Source organism: Notolepis coatsorum (assembly GCF_963971535.1).
Source record: "Notolepis coatsorum genome assembly, chromosome: 7".
NCBI classification, from domain to species: Eukaryota; Metazoa; Chordata; class Actinopteri; order Aulopiformes; family Paralepididae; genus Notolepis; species Notolepis coatsorum.
This window is the reverse complement of record NC_140171.1, coordinates 142,798,974-142,811,425: the sequence shown is the minus strand read 5'-3', so window position 1 is coordinate 142,811,425 and position 12,452 is coordinate 142,798,974. Positions and strand designations below refer to the sequence as shown.

General features: G+C 48.5%; 1 pseudogene across 1 annotated transcript in view; it reads right to left on the bottom strand.

The window, feature by feature from the left end:
• Positions 1-1,541: 1,541 nt before the first annotated feature.
• Positions 1,542-12,452, bottom strand: part of LOC311231794 (carbohydrate sulfotransferase 12-like) — a 21,536-nt pseudogene continuing 10,625 nt past the window's right edge. Inside the window, exons 5-7 of the transcript XR_014621063.1 lie at positions 6,728-6,856; positions 5,532-5,724; positions 1,542-3,719 (exon numbers count right to left, since the gene is read on the bottom strand). The product of XR_014621063.1 is annotated as a carbohydrate sulfotransferase 12-like (transcript). The remainder of the gene's footprint in view (positions 3,720-5,531; positions 5,725-6,727; positions 6,857-12,452) is intronic.

Genomic DNA, 12,452 nt, shown 5'->3' with positions numbered 1-12,452 from the left:
AACTGGAAAATTCACAAAAAGTACCGGATTTTTTTCCCCATTCATTTTCATTGAGTCCATTCCAAAATCACTTATGTCATCTGGGAGACGACAGGGGGCGCTTTTTTCCACAGTGATCGCCGGCGCCGCTCGGCTATACTCGGGTAGGCTCGGGTGATGCACTAATTTTTCAGATCGCTAAAAAAAAAGAAAAAAGAAATTCCGAGAAATCTCGTGAGTGGCTAGCAACCACCTATAAAAAACCAGAGAAATCTCGTGAGTGGCTAGCAACCACCTATAAAAAAACCTGAGAAATCTCGTGAGTGGCACTCAAAGTGTTAATATTTTGATAAAAGGTAATTTACTGTATTTTTATGGCATTTACACACTCAAAGTGTTAATATTTTGATAAAAGGTAATTTACTGTATTTTTATGGCATTTACACTTAAAGTAGAAAAACAAAAGTAATCTGTAAAATAATAACAGTGAATTTCCTGTGTTTTTCTTTTACAGTACCTTCTTGTCTTCTTTTTAAGATTTTCCCCATTAAAACGTAGTGACAACCAACCCCATAGTGTGTGACAACCATCCCTGTGATGGGGTTGGTTGTCACAATGTGTCAGAGTGTCTTTTATAGGTAATTCCCTCTTTGTTACAATACGTTGGAAAATGAGAGGGATACACATTTCAAGCCAACATCTTAAGCTTCAATTTAATGTAGGAATGACTATTGAAAGATGTTCTGATGATTAGTAATTCACACTAGAGTAAAAAGTGTGACAACCATCCCCGTTCTCCCCTACTGTTCAAAGTGCTGTAAATGAGCTTGTAAGCTTAATTCCATTGCTAATGAAAAGGTGAATCAGAGCTTGACCATAACAGTAGGGGGGGGGGGGGGGGTATAGACACCAAAAGATAATTCTGGGAGGCACTTGAGTCATTTGAATGTATACAGCGTTGTAGACCAGTCTACGGTGACCAAACTGCAGCGATCCTAACGCAGGACAGCGTGCCGATTTTAAATAAAGTTGACATACTGCGTTTGATCTAAATATAAGCATTTCAATTAATCAACTTATTTATTAACCCTTTCACTACCAAATGGTTAACCCTTTCACTGCGACAATACAGGTTAACACTGCCTGCCACACGACAAAGGGTTAACCCTTTCACTACCACACTACAGAAGGTTAACCCTTTCACTACCACACTACAGACGGTTAACCTTTCACTACCACACGAAAAGGGCAACAGGTCAATATTCTTATTCTTAGGCAATTTGATTTGTTTTGTTATTCTTATTCGTGACCTGTTCTGTCTAAATGTTTAATGTTGAGCGATTTGCAGTGTAAAATTTCCCTCGGGATAATAAAAGTATTTCTATTCTATTCTAGGTCAAGTAGGACAAATGGCTAAGCAGCAGACACACTGCAGAACAGAACATAAAATTGTATAGGCTGATAGAAATTATGTCTTCATAGTTATTCATATTTCTGGGCGCCTTGAGGCTACCTCTTGTGGGTGAATGTGATGTGAGTAAGGATTTACTCAGACAAAGGTAGACGCAGTTGATAAGGTTTATTAAGCTTTACAACCCAGGAGAATTGGCTGGAGAGGGTTAGGCAGGGGTCAGCAACCTTTACGATCAAAAGAGCCATTTTCCCCCCTCCGACAAAATAAAATTCCTCTGGAGCCGCAAAACCAATTTACCCTTAAGATGAAGGTAACACAGTGTATAACATTTTATATATAGTTATCCCCAAGCATACCCCACATTTAGCATAAAACGCCTGACGATTGCATACCCAAAGTCATTTGCGATTTATTATACTTTATACGTATAGCACACAGTTTGTTGCATTAATGGAATTATAAAGCAACAAAAATAAAAATTTTGACTTTTTATTGCTGTTTTGACCCGTTATAACATAGGAAAACCTCAAACTCTTATGAAGAGGAGAAAAAAGACTGGCTGTGTAGACCTACTTTAAAATAAAACACAGAAGAGGACACAAAACACTGGTGTCTGTAGACCGACATAAAAAAAAATTTAAATGTTTTTTTACCAGGGAGCCGCAGCTGAGTGGCTAAAGAGCCGCAGGTTGCCGACCCCTGGGTTAGGGTAACGAGCTCCATGAGACAGGAGAAATTATGGTCTATATAGGTCATAGGTCAGATGGGTGTGGATGGGGGGGGTCTGAAAGTGAAAGACAAAAGGTGAATGGTAATGGCTGGGTGGGGGGGTTAAACCAGGCTGGGGGATTGTTTGAGGGGGAGGAGGGGACTATTCTGCCACACTCTCCCAAAACAAACATTTGGTAAATCCGAGACAAAGGTTCCCTCACCCCATGGAGAGTGCGGTGCGGCGTATAGAGGCCTTTTAAGGAATTCCTATTTCATGTTGGACCGCCCTGCTTTAGAGCCTTCTGACAAAGAGCATGTTTATAAAAACTCTTGGCATGTCAGAGAGAGAAACTCGCTTTGACTTGAATCTCACTCTTTTTACGAGATCCACTCGTAACATCGATTTCTCTGGTCTGTTCTTCACAAGCACCGGTCATACCGGCCTTCTCTCCACGAGAAGAACGAGGGTGAGGAGCTCAATATCCTCCATGATCCCTTCCCAACTCCACCGCTTCCCCTCTACGTGGCAGGCTCATCCAAAAAGCTTGCCGTAGAGCCCATCTGCATTCGGTGCATGGTTGGTGATCGATAACTAGACAAAAACAATAGGAATTAATCTGCATAACATTGTAAAATTGTATTTATTAAAATGGGAGTCATTCTCTTCCGTTGCAGGACGCGGGACAATGGGCTAAAACGCGCGTCTGTCCCGCAGACATCGGGATGTTTTGGTCCACCCTAAAGCGGTCTTTAAAAGGCACCACTGGTGGTACAGGGGTCTCTACACATGGCGCTGTGTACCGAGATCTATTTAAATATATATATAGAACAGTGTACTATAAATATATAGATACATGTGTGTGTGTGTATAAATGAATGAACCTCAGTAAATATGCAATTTAACTGATAGATAAATAAATTTATTTATTTATGTTAATTTAATTGTGTTGATGTTTTCATCTCTGCAAGATAAGTATGTACATTTTGTTTGGTAAACGTTGCACTATGAACAGTCTATCAGTCTACTGTATGTGTGTAGGGGGGCAGGTACAATATGAGCTCTTCCTGTTCCTTTCGGCCATGGAATTTAGTGGATCGTATTAACCCTTTCACTGCCGCACTAACCAAAACGGTTAACCCTTTCACCGTGACAACACACGGAAGGTTAACCCTTTCACTGCCACACGACAGCCGGTTAACCCTTTCACTCGACCGTCGGTTGTGTGATAGTAAAGGGTCAACCTTCTGTCGTGTGGCAGTGAGAGGGTTAAGTGAACTATATGTACTGAAGACACTGTAACAATTCCGTGTACGAATAAATAAAAATAAAAAAAAAATGAATCTACAGGTGCAGCACGGCGTCAGGTTTGGGGTATCCAAAGAGCTCAAAGTCCGGCTCGTACAGCCTGTACAGTTCTCTCCTCGTCGCCATGGGGATCTGCGCAAACCAATCGTTTTCCCAGCTGGCCGCGGTGCGGTTGCGGGCCCCGGTGGGGAAGTGGAGCATGTGGTCCACTCCCAGAATCCTCAGTAGCTGCTCCGAGTCCGTCTCCAGGGTCTCCAGTCTGCCAATGAAGTCGTACTGGACCTGGCACGGGTGGCACAGCCGGTACACCTGGAGCACAGGGGCGGAGTGTTACATTTAACCCTTTCACTACCACACTACAGAACCTTTCACTACCACACTACAGAAGGTTAACCCTTTCACTACCACACTACAGAACCTTTCACTACCAGACTACAGGTTAACCCATTCACTACCACACTACAGAACCTTTCACTACCACACTACAGAAGGTTAACCTTTCACTACCACACTACAGAAGGTTAAGCCTTTCACTGCCACACTACAGAAGGTTAACCCTTTCACTACCACACTACAGAACCTTTCACTACCACACTACAGGTTAACCCTTTCACTACCACACTACAGAACCTTTCACTACCACACTACAGAAGGTCAACCTTTCACTACCACACTACAGAAGGTTAACATGTGCATGAGCTCCACTCAATTCTATTCTATCCTGTGTGTAAATGTGTCTGTTTATATTGGGTGTTTGTGTTTTTCTTTGTATATTAAGTAGAAAGTTTGTAAATTAGGTATATGTCATTATTGTGCAATTCACATTTGCATGGAATAGAATAGAATAAAATAGAACAGAATGGAATTACAGAACATAATTTGTGTTTCATATGTACATACTTACCAACTGTTTCGCACATGACTACATTTACAACGGCAGTTACGACGGGTGTTCAGATGTTTAGAATGGTGCACTCAAGCCTTCACACACACACGCACGCACGCACGCACTTAAATTAGTTACATTTTAGATACAAAAATATGTATTTCTTGCGGCTGGGTGGCGCAGCGGACATTGCGCTCGTCACCAATGCGTGAGACACTGGTATCGAATCCGGCTGTCAGCGTTGCCTCCGGCTTGGGCCGGCCGTCATACTGACTCAATTGGCAGAGTCAGCGGGAGGGGAGTCGATGGGTGGTAATCTGGTCGTTGTAAACAGCGACTCCTACAGGTCGGTCAGGGCGCCTGCACAGCGAGGACAGGAGATGTCGAGGGTAGTGTGACCTCCCACACGTTACACCTCACCAATGAGAGTCCGCGCTGGCAGGTGAAAAGATGTGGCTGGCTGACTCTGCATGTATAGGAGGGGACATGCGATAGATTCTTCAACCCTCCCTACGGCCGACCAGTGGGGGGCACATGCGAGCAACGATCAAGACAGGGGAGGGGGGAATTGGCACGACTAAATTGGGATGGGAGAAAAACTGAAAAAAGAAGGAGAAAAAGTGGATCAAAAAAATAAATGTATTTCTTGATTCAGAACTATTTGATCATGGATGAACAAAACTTTCAATGCGAATGGTTGATTTGAATTTCAAGGACCTTTTAAGCACCTTGTTAATTTCTTTGGCTGTTTTCAAGGAATTCCTGGCCTTGACTTTTTTTTGACAAAAATCAAGCACTTTAAGCACTTCAAGGACCTTGTGCGAACCCTGTGTTCAGTATCTGGTAGCCACTCAGTATGGAGGAGACACTGCTTTTTAAACTATTATACTACTACTGTTATTTTCATCATGTGTTATTATCCTGTTTGTGTTGCAACACTGTGGCCAATCAGGCACGTTTGTAACTACAGTAACTGTCAATATCTGACTGCATTATTCGTGTTTATGGCCTTGATAGACCTGTATTTATGTAAATAAATCATTCAAATGTGTGTGTGTGTGTGTGTGTGTGTGTGTGTGTGTGTGTGTGTGTGTGTGTGTGTGCGTGCGTGTGTGTGTGTGTGTGTGTGTGTGTGCATGCATGCATGCGTGTGTGTGTGTGTGTGTGTGTGTGTGCGTGTGTGTGTGTGTGTGTGTGTGTGTGTGTGCGTGTGTGTGTGTGTGTGTATCCTCCACCTGCCGCCAGTGTTCATTGAAGGTGGCCTCCCTCTCCGTCTCCGGGTCCAGCAGGTACTTGATGAATTGCTGGAACGTGGGTCTGATTCCGGCTGCGAACGCCTCCGCTGCCGTCTCCGGCAGACCCTGAGACAGGTTACCATGACGACGCAGCATCACCGAGCCAAACTGACGGTAGAAGTCCTCGTTGGGCCTCAAACATACAGAGACACACAACACCTTTAATATATACATTTACATTTACATCGAGTCATTTAGCGACTTACAAGTTCTGTACGACAAGCCATCAGGAAGGGCACAACTCTATCAGCTGAGTAACAATGTTCATCAAGGTGTTAAGTGCTACAGTGTAGGTTAGTTTATTAATAAATGGTAACTAATAGGACTTTTAACCCTTTCACTACCACACTACCAAAGGGTTAACCCTTTCACAACCACACTACCAAAGGGTTAACCCTTTCACGGCAACAATACAGGTCAACCCTTTCACTACCACACTACAGACGGTTAACCCTTTCACTACCACACTACAGAAGGTTAACCCTTTCACTACCACACTTCAGACGGTTAACCCGTTCACTACCACACTACAGACGGTTAACCCTTTCACTACCACACTACCAAAGGGTTAACCCTTTCACAACCACACTACCAAAGGGTTAACCCTTTCACAACCACACTATCAAAGGGCTAACCCTTTCACAACCACACTACCAAAGGGTTAACGCTTTCACGGCAACAATACAGGTCAACCCTTTCACTACCACACGACAAAGGGTTAACCCTTTCACTACCACACTACAGACGGTTAACCCTTTCACTACCACACTACAGACGGTTAACTCTTCACTACCACACTACAGACGGTTAACCCTTTCACTACCACACTACAGAAGGTTAACCCTTTCACTACCACACTTCAGACGGTTAACCCTTTCACTACCACACTACAGACGGTTAACCCTTTCACTACCACACTAGACGGTTAACCTTTCACTACAGATGGTTAACCCTTTCACTACCACACTACAGACGGTAGTGAAAGGTTAACCTTCTGTAGTGTGGTAGTGAAAGGGTTAATGCTTTTAGTAATTTACTATAATTTGCAGGCAGCTCCCTGAGGCCCCCCCCTGTTGAGAACCACTGTACTAAAACACACACGCACACCACCCCTCCACTGTGACGAGCACACACACCTTCCGAACTTGTTCCTGAAGGCAGAGATGAGGCGCACGAAGGGGTCGCGCACGAACAGGAACTTGGTGTAGCGCTGCAGCTTGACTGCCATCAGGTGGCGAGACAGGGAACCATAACGACGCCAGAACCTAGAGAAGGGACAGACACACACACTATTAGAAGGGATCTGGGATTGGTGAATGAATGAATGAATGAATGAATGAATGAATGAATGAATGAATGAATGAATGAATGAATGAATGAATGAATGAATGAATGAATGCATGAATGAATGAATGAATGAATGAATGAATGAATGAATGACATTTTATTTCCGTGTCATGTCCGACGACCCATCCCTTACGGGATTATAAGACACCAAAAACAACAATTGAACATAACAATCACTTCCCAAGGTTTCTAAGCTACACCGTGCACACCATCAAAATACATCACCAAAATACATCACATAATATGTTATTTTCGTATGTTTATCCCAAGCTTTCTCTAAATATTCAGCAAGTGCAAAAACCCTGTGATCAAAAATCCATTTTAATCTTTTTTTTTTGTCCACTTTTTCTCCTCCTGTTTTTCTCTGATTTTCCTCCCATCCCAATTTAGTCGTTATGCCAATTCCACCCTCCCCTTCCTGGTCGTTGCTCGCATGTGCCCCCCACTGGTCGGTCTAGGGAGTCCTGAAGTCTATCAGATGCTTCCTCCGTCACATAGGAGACAGCCAGCAACCTCTTTTCACCTGCCAGCGCGGACTTTCATTGGTGAAGTGTAACGTGTGGGAGGTCACACTGCCTTCACCATCTCCCTCCCTCGCTGTGCAGGCGCCCTGACCGACCTGTAGGAGTCGCTGTTTACAACGACCAGAATACCACCCCACCGGCTTCCCTCCCGCTGACTCTGCCAATTGAGCCAGTAAGACGGCCGGCCAAGCCGGAGGCAACGCTGACAGCCAGATTCGATACCGGTGTCTCTTGCGTTGGTGATGAGTGCTTAGACCGCTGCACCACCCAGCCGCAAAAATCAATTTTAATCTATCTGCAAATTACCTTTGTCTTTTTGACAATGGAGCACACACATTTTTCATTTCTATAACAACTTATCGTACTAAATGTTCTTAGTTTTGGTTTATGTAGTATTTCCGGTATATTATATATTTAATCCGATTCAAAATTCAAGATTCAAGAGATTTATTTGTCACGTACATAGCTACACAAGACATGTAGTGAAATGAAGGTGGCCATGCCCGCCTCGAATGTGCAAAAATACAAGTAATAAAATAGAATAGATAATAAAAAAAGTAATAAAAGTAATATGAATAAAATACAATACAATGCTAAGATTAAGAATTAAGGTAAAGTAATATATACAATAATATACTAATGTACAGTTATGTTTCTTAAAGTGAATTTTTTTTGTAGTGTGTGTGTGTGAGAGAGTGCAAGTGAGGATGTGAGGTGTGTGTGTGTGTTCATGTGTGCTTGAATGTTATGTTGTGTTATATATGTATGTTAGACGATGTATGTTTGTGTATTCTCATGTTCTTAGTCAAGGCGTTGTGGAAACAGGAGTTGTGGTTCTGGTTTGCAGAGGAAATGGTTAGAATTCCGTCCATCTATTACTAGTGTGTGTGTGTGTGTGTGTGTGTGTGTGTGTGTGTGTGTGTGTGTGTGTGTGTGTGTGTGTGTGTGTGTGTGTGTGTGTGTGTGTGTGTGTGTGTGTGTGTGCGCGTCCGTGTGTGTGTGTGCGTGCGCGCGTGTGTGTATCCTGCGCGCACGGAAAGTTTCCATTAAAATAAATAGGCTTGTCTTGTCTTTGCCAACTGGGCAGACGGAAACAGTTGTGGACTCAACCCGAGGGTTAGAACACAACGTCTGCCTGAGCTCTGAAACCAAGGACTGGTCCGTCACCACCTCCAGCCGCTGCTGCACACGGCCACCTCTCAACTGAATCACACCGGTTTGAGAGAGACAACTCAAATACTAAAAGATCATCTTAAAGATGAAAGGAACAGTTGAAAATAAGCTCGCTTGTCATTCAGGAAAGAGATGTGTCTGTCATTTGAGCTTGTTGTAGTTTACAGTAAGATGCGTCTATCGTTCAGGCTTGTTTTAGCTTACAGGAAGGAGATGTGTGTGAGTGTGGGGGAGGTTGTTTTGTTGTTCTGGGGATATTGGCCAACACGTGAAAACATGGCTGTGTGTGTGTGTGTGTGTGTGTGTGTGTGTGTGTGTGTGTGTGTGTGTGTGTGTGTGTGTGTGTGTGTGTGTGTGTGTGTGTGTGTGTGTGTGTGTGTGTGTGTGTGTGTGTGTGTGTGTGTGTGTGTGTGTGCGTGTGCATGTGTGTGTGTGTGTGTGTGCGTGTGTGTGTGTGTGTGTGTGCGTGTCATACTTGGCGAAGGTGAGGTGGAGAGAGGCGTTGTGCACGAGGTCGGGGGGCACAGACTCTGGGTCAGTGTATGGTTTTCCTGAGGAAGGGGAGACTAGAGACTGAGACAGAACCACCATTACTCTCTTCCAGTTGGTACACGCTACCTGCAGGGGCAGAGAGGGGGGGGGGGCAGAGGGGGCCGAGAGGGGCAGAGGGGGCAGACGGGGCCGAGAGGGGCAGAGAGGAGGCAGAGGGGGCAGAGAGGTGGCAGAGGGGGGCAGAGAGGTGGAGAGGAGGCAGAGAGGGGGCAGAGGGGCAGAGAGGAGGCAGAGAGGGGGCAGAGAGGGGGCAGAGGGGGGCAGAGAGGAGGCAGAGAGGAGGCAGAGAGGTGGAGAGAGGAGGCAGAGAGGAGGCAGAGAGGTGCAGAGAGGTGGAGAGAGGAGGCAGAGAGGGGGAGAGAGGTGCAGAGAGGTGGAGAGAGGAGGCAGAGAGGTGGAGAGAGGAGGCAGAGAGGTGGAGAGAGGAGGCAGAGAGGGGGAGAGAGGTGCAGAGAGGTGGAGAGAGGAGGCAGAGAGGGGGAGAGAGGTGCAGAGAGGTGGAGAGAGGGGGGCAGAGAGGGGGAGAGAGGTGCAGAGAGGTGGAGAGAGGAGGCAGAGAGGGGGAGAGAGGTGCAGAGAGGTGGAGAGAGGAGGCAGAGAGGGGGAGAGAGGTGCAGAGAGGTGGAGAGAGGAGGCAGAGAGGGGGAGAGAGGTGCAGAGAGGTGCAGAGAGGTGGAGAGAGGGGGAGAGAGGTGCAGAGAGGTGGAGAGAGGTGCAGATAGGTGGAGAGAGGAGGCAGAGAGAGGCAGAGAGGAGGCAGAGAGAGGCAGAGAGGAGGCAGAGAGGTGGAGAGAGGAGGCAGAGAGGAGAGAGAGGTGCAGAGAGGTGGAGAGAGGAGGCAGAGAGGGGGAGAGAGGTGCAGAGAGAGGCAGAGAGGAGGCAGAGAGGAGGCAGAGAGAGGCAGAGAGGAGGCAGAGAGGAGGCAGAGAGGTGGAGAGAGGAGGCAGAGAGGTGCAGAGAGGTGGCAGAGGGGGGCAGAGAGGAGGCAGAGAGGAGGGCAGAGGGGGGGCAGAGAGGAGGCAGAGAGGGGGCAGAGGGGGGCAGAGGGGTAGAGAGGAGGCAGAGAGGTGGCAGAGAGGTGGAGAGAGGAGGCAGAGAGGGGGAGAGAGGTGCAGAGAGGTGGAGAGAGGAGGCAGAGAGGAGGCAGAGAGGTGGAGAGAGGAGGCAGAGAGGGGGAGAGAGGTGCAGAGAGGTGGAGAGAGGAGGCAGAGAGGGGGAGAGAGGAGGCCAGAGAGGTGGAGAGAGGAGGCAGAGAGGTGGAGAGAGAGGTGCAGAGAGGTGGAGAGAGGAGGCAGAGAGAGGCAGAGAGGTGGAGAGAGAGGTGCAGAGAGGTGGAGAGAGGAGGCAGAGAGGTGGAGAGAGGAGGCAGAGAGAGGCAGAGAGGTGGAGAGAGGAGGCAGAGAGGGGGAGAGAGGTGCAGAGAGGTGGAGAGAGGAGGCAGAGAGGAGGCAGAGAGGTGGAGAGAGGAGGCAGAGAGGTGGAGAGAGGTGCAGAGAGGGGGAGAGAGGTGGAGAGAGGTGCAGAGAGGGGGAGAGAGGTGCAGAGGAGGGGGAGAGAGGGGGAGAGAGGGGGGCAGAGAGGTGCAGAGAGGGGGAGAGAGAGGGGGAGAGAGGAGGCAGAGAGGTGGAGAGAGGTGCAGAGAGGGGGAGAGAGGGGGAGAGAGGTGGAGAGAGGGGGGCAGAGAGGTGGAGAGAGGTGCAGAGAGGGGGGAGAGAGGTGCAGAGAGGGGGAGAGAGGGGGGCAGAGAGGTGCAGAGAGGGGGAGAGAGGGGGAGAGAGGAGGCAGAGAGGTGGAGAGAGGTGCAGAGAGGGGGGAGAGAGGTGCAGAGAGGGGGAGAGAGGGGGAGAGAGAGGGGGGGCAGAGAGGTGCAGAGAGGGGGAAAGAGGGGGGCAGAGAGGGGGAGAGAGGGGGAAAGAGGGGGGGCAGAGAGGGGGAGAGAGGGGGGAGAGAGGAGGCAGAGAGGGGGAGAGAGAGGAGGAAAGAGGGGGGCAGAGAGGGGGGAGAGAGGTGGAGAGAGGGGGGGCAGAGAGGGGGAGAGAGGGGGGCAGAGAGGTGCAGATAGGGGGAGAGGGGGGCAGAGAGGGGCAGGAGAGGGGGGAGAGAGGGGGAGAGAGGTGGAGAGGGGAGGCAGAGAGGTGGAGAGGGAGGCAGAGAGGGGGAGAGAGGGGGAGAGAGGGGGGCAGAGGGAGGCAGAGGGAGGCAGAGGGAGGCAGAGAGGTGGAGAGGGAGGCAGAGAGGTGGAGAGGGAGGCAGAGAGGTGGAGAGGGAGGCATAGAGGAGGCAGAGAGGTGGAGAGGGAGGCATAGAGGAGGCATAGAGGAGGCAGAGAGAGGCAGAGAGGGAGGCAGAGAGGTGGAGAGGGGAGGCAGAGAGGTGGAGAGGGAGGCAGAGAGGTGGAGAGGGAGGCAGAGAGGTGGAGAGGAGGCAGAGAGGTGGAGAGGGAGGCAGAGAGGTGTGAGAGAGGAGGCAGAGGGAGGCAGAGGGAGGAAAAGAGAGGCAGAGGGAGGCAGAGGGAGGTAGAGAGGGGAGAGGGAGGCAGAGAGAGGCAGAGAGGGGAGAGGGAGGCAGAGAGGGGAGAGGGAGGCAGAGAGGTGGAGAGAGGAGGCAGAGAGGTGGAGAGAGGAGGCAGAGGGAGGCAGAGGGAGGAAAAGAGAGGGAGAGGGAGGCAGAGAGAGGCAGAGAGGGGAGAGGGAGGCAGAGAGGGGAGAGGGAGGCGTGGAGAGAGGCAGAGAGGGGCAGAGAGAGGCAGAGAGGGGAGAGGGAGGCAGAGAGAGGCAGAGAGGGGAGAGGGAGGCGTGGAGAGTGGTAAGGAGGATGAAGAACAGGGACAGGAGGGTGACGGAGAAGGAAACGTAACAAACTGTCAACTGTCATAGGGTTTGACAACCAATTTCCTCTCTATGCCTTCAGTAGAAATCTATTTAGCAGCAAGCTGTGGCCTAGTTTAGCACAAATCAATGGAGGCGGATACAGACTAGCCTAATTTAACACTTTCACTGCCACACTACCAAAAGGTTAACCCTTTCACTGTGACAATACAGAAGGTTACAACCCTTTCACTGCCACACGGTAAAGGGTTAGCCCTTTCACAACCACACTACAGAAGGTTAGTGTGGTAGTGAAAGGGTTAACCTTCTGTGGTGTGGTAGTGAAAGGGTTAAAACTCTGAGAGAGGTGTTTCTGACCAACAGCTATAGGCAGCTGATCCGCCTCCAGGAAATCCAGGTATCAATCTTTTTGTCTGATTCTGGAGAAGACAGTAAGC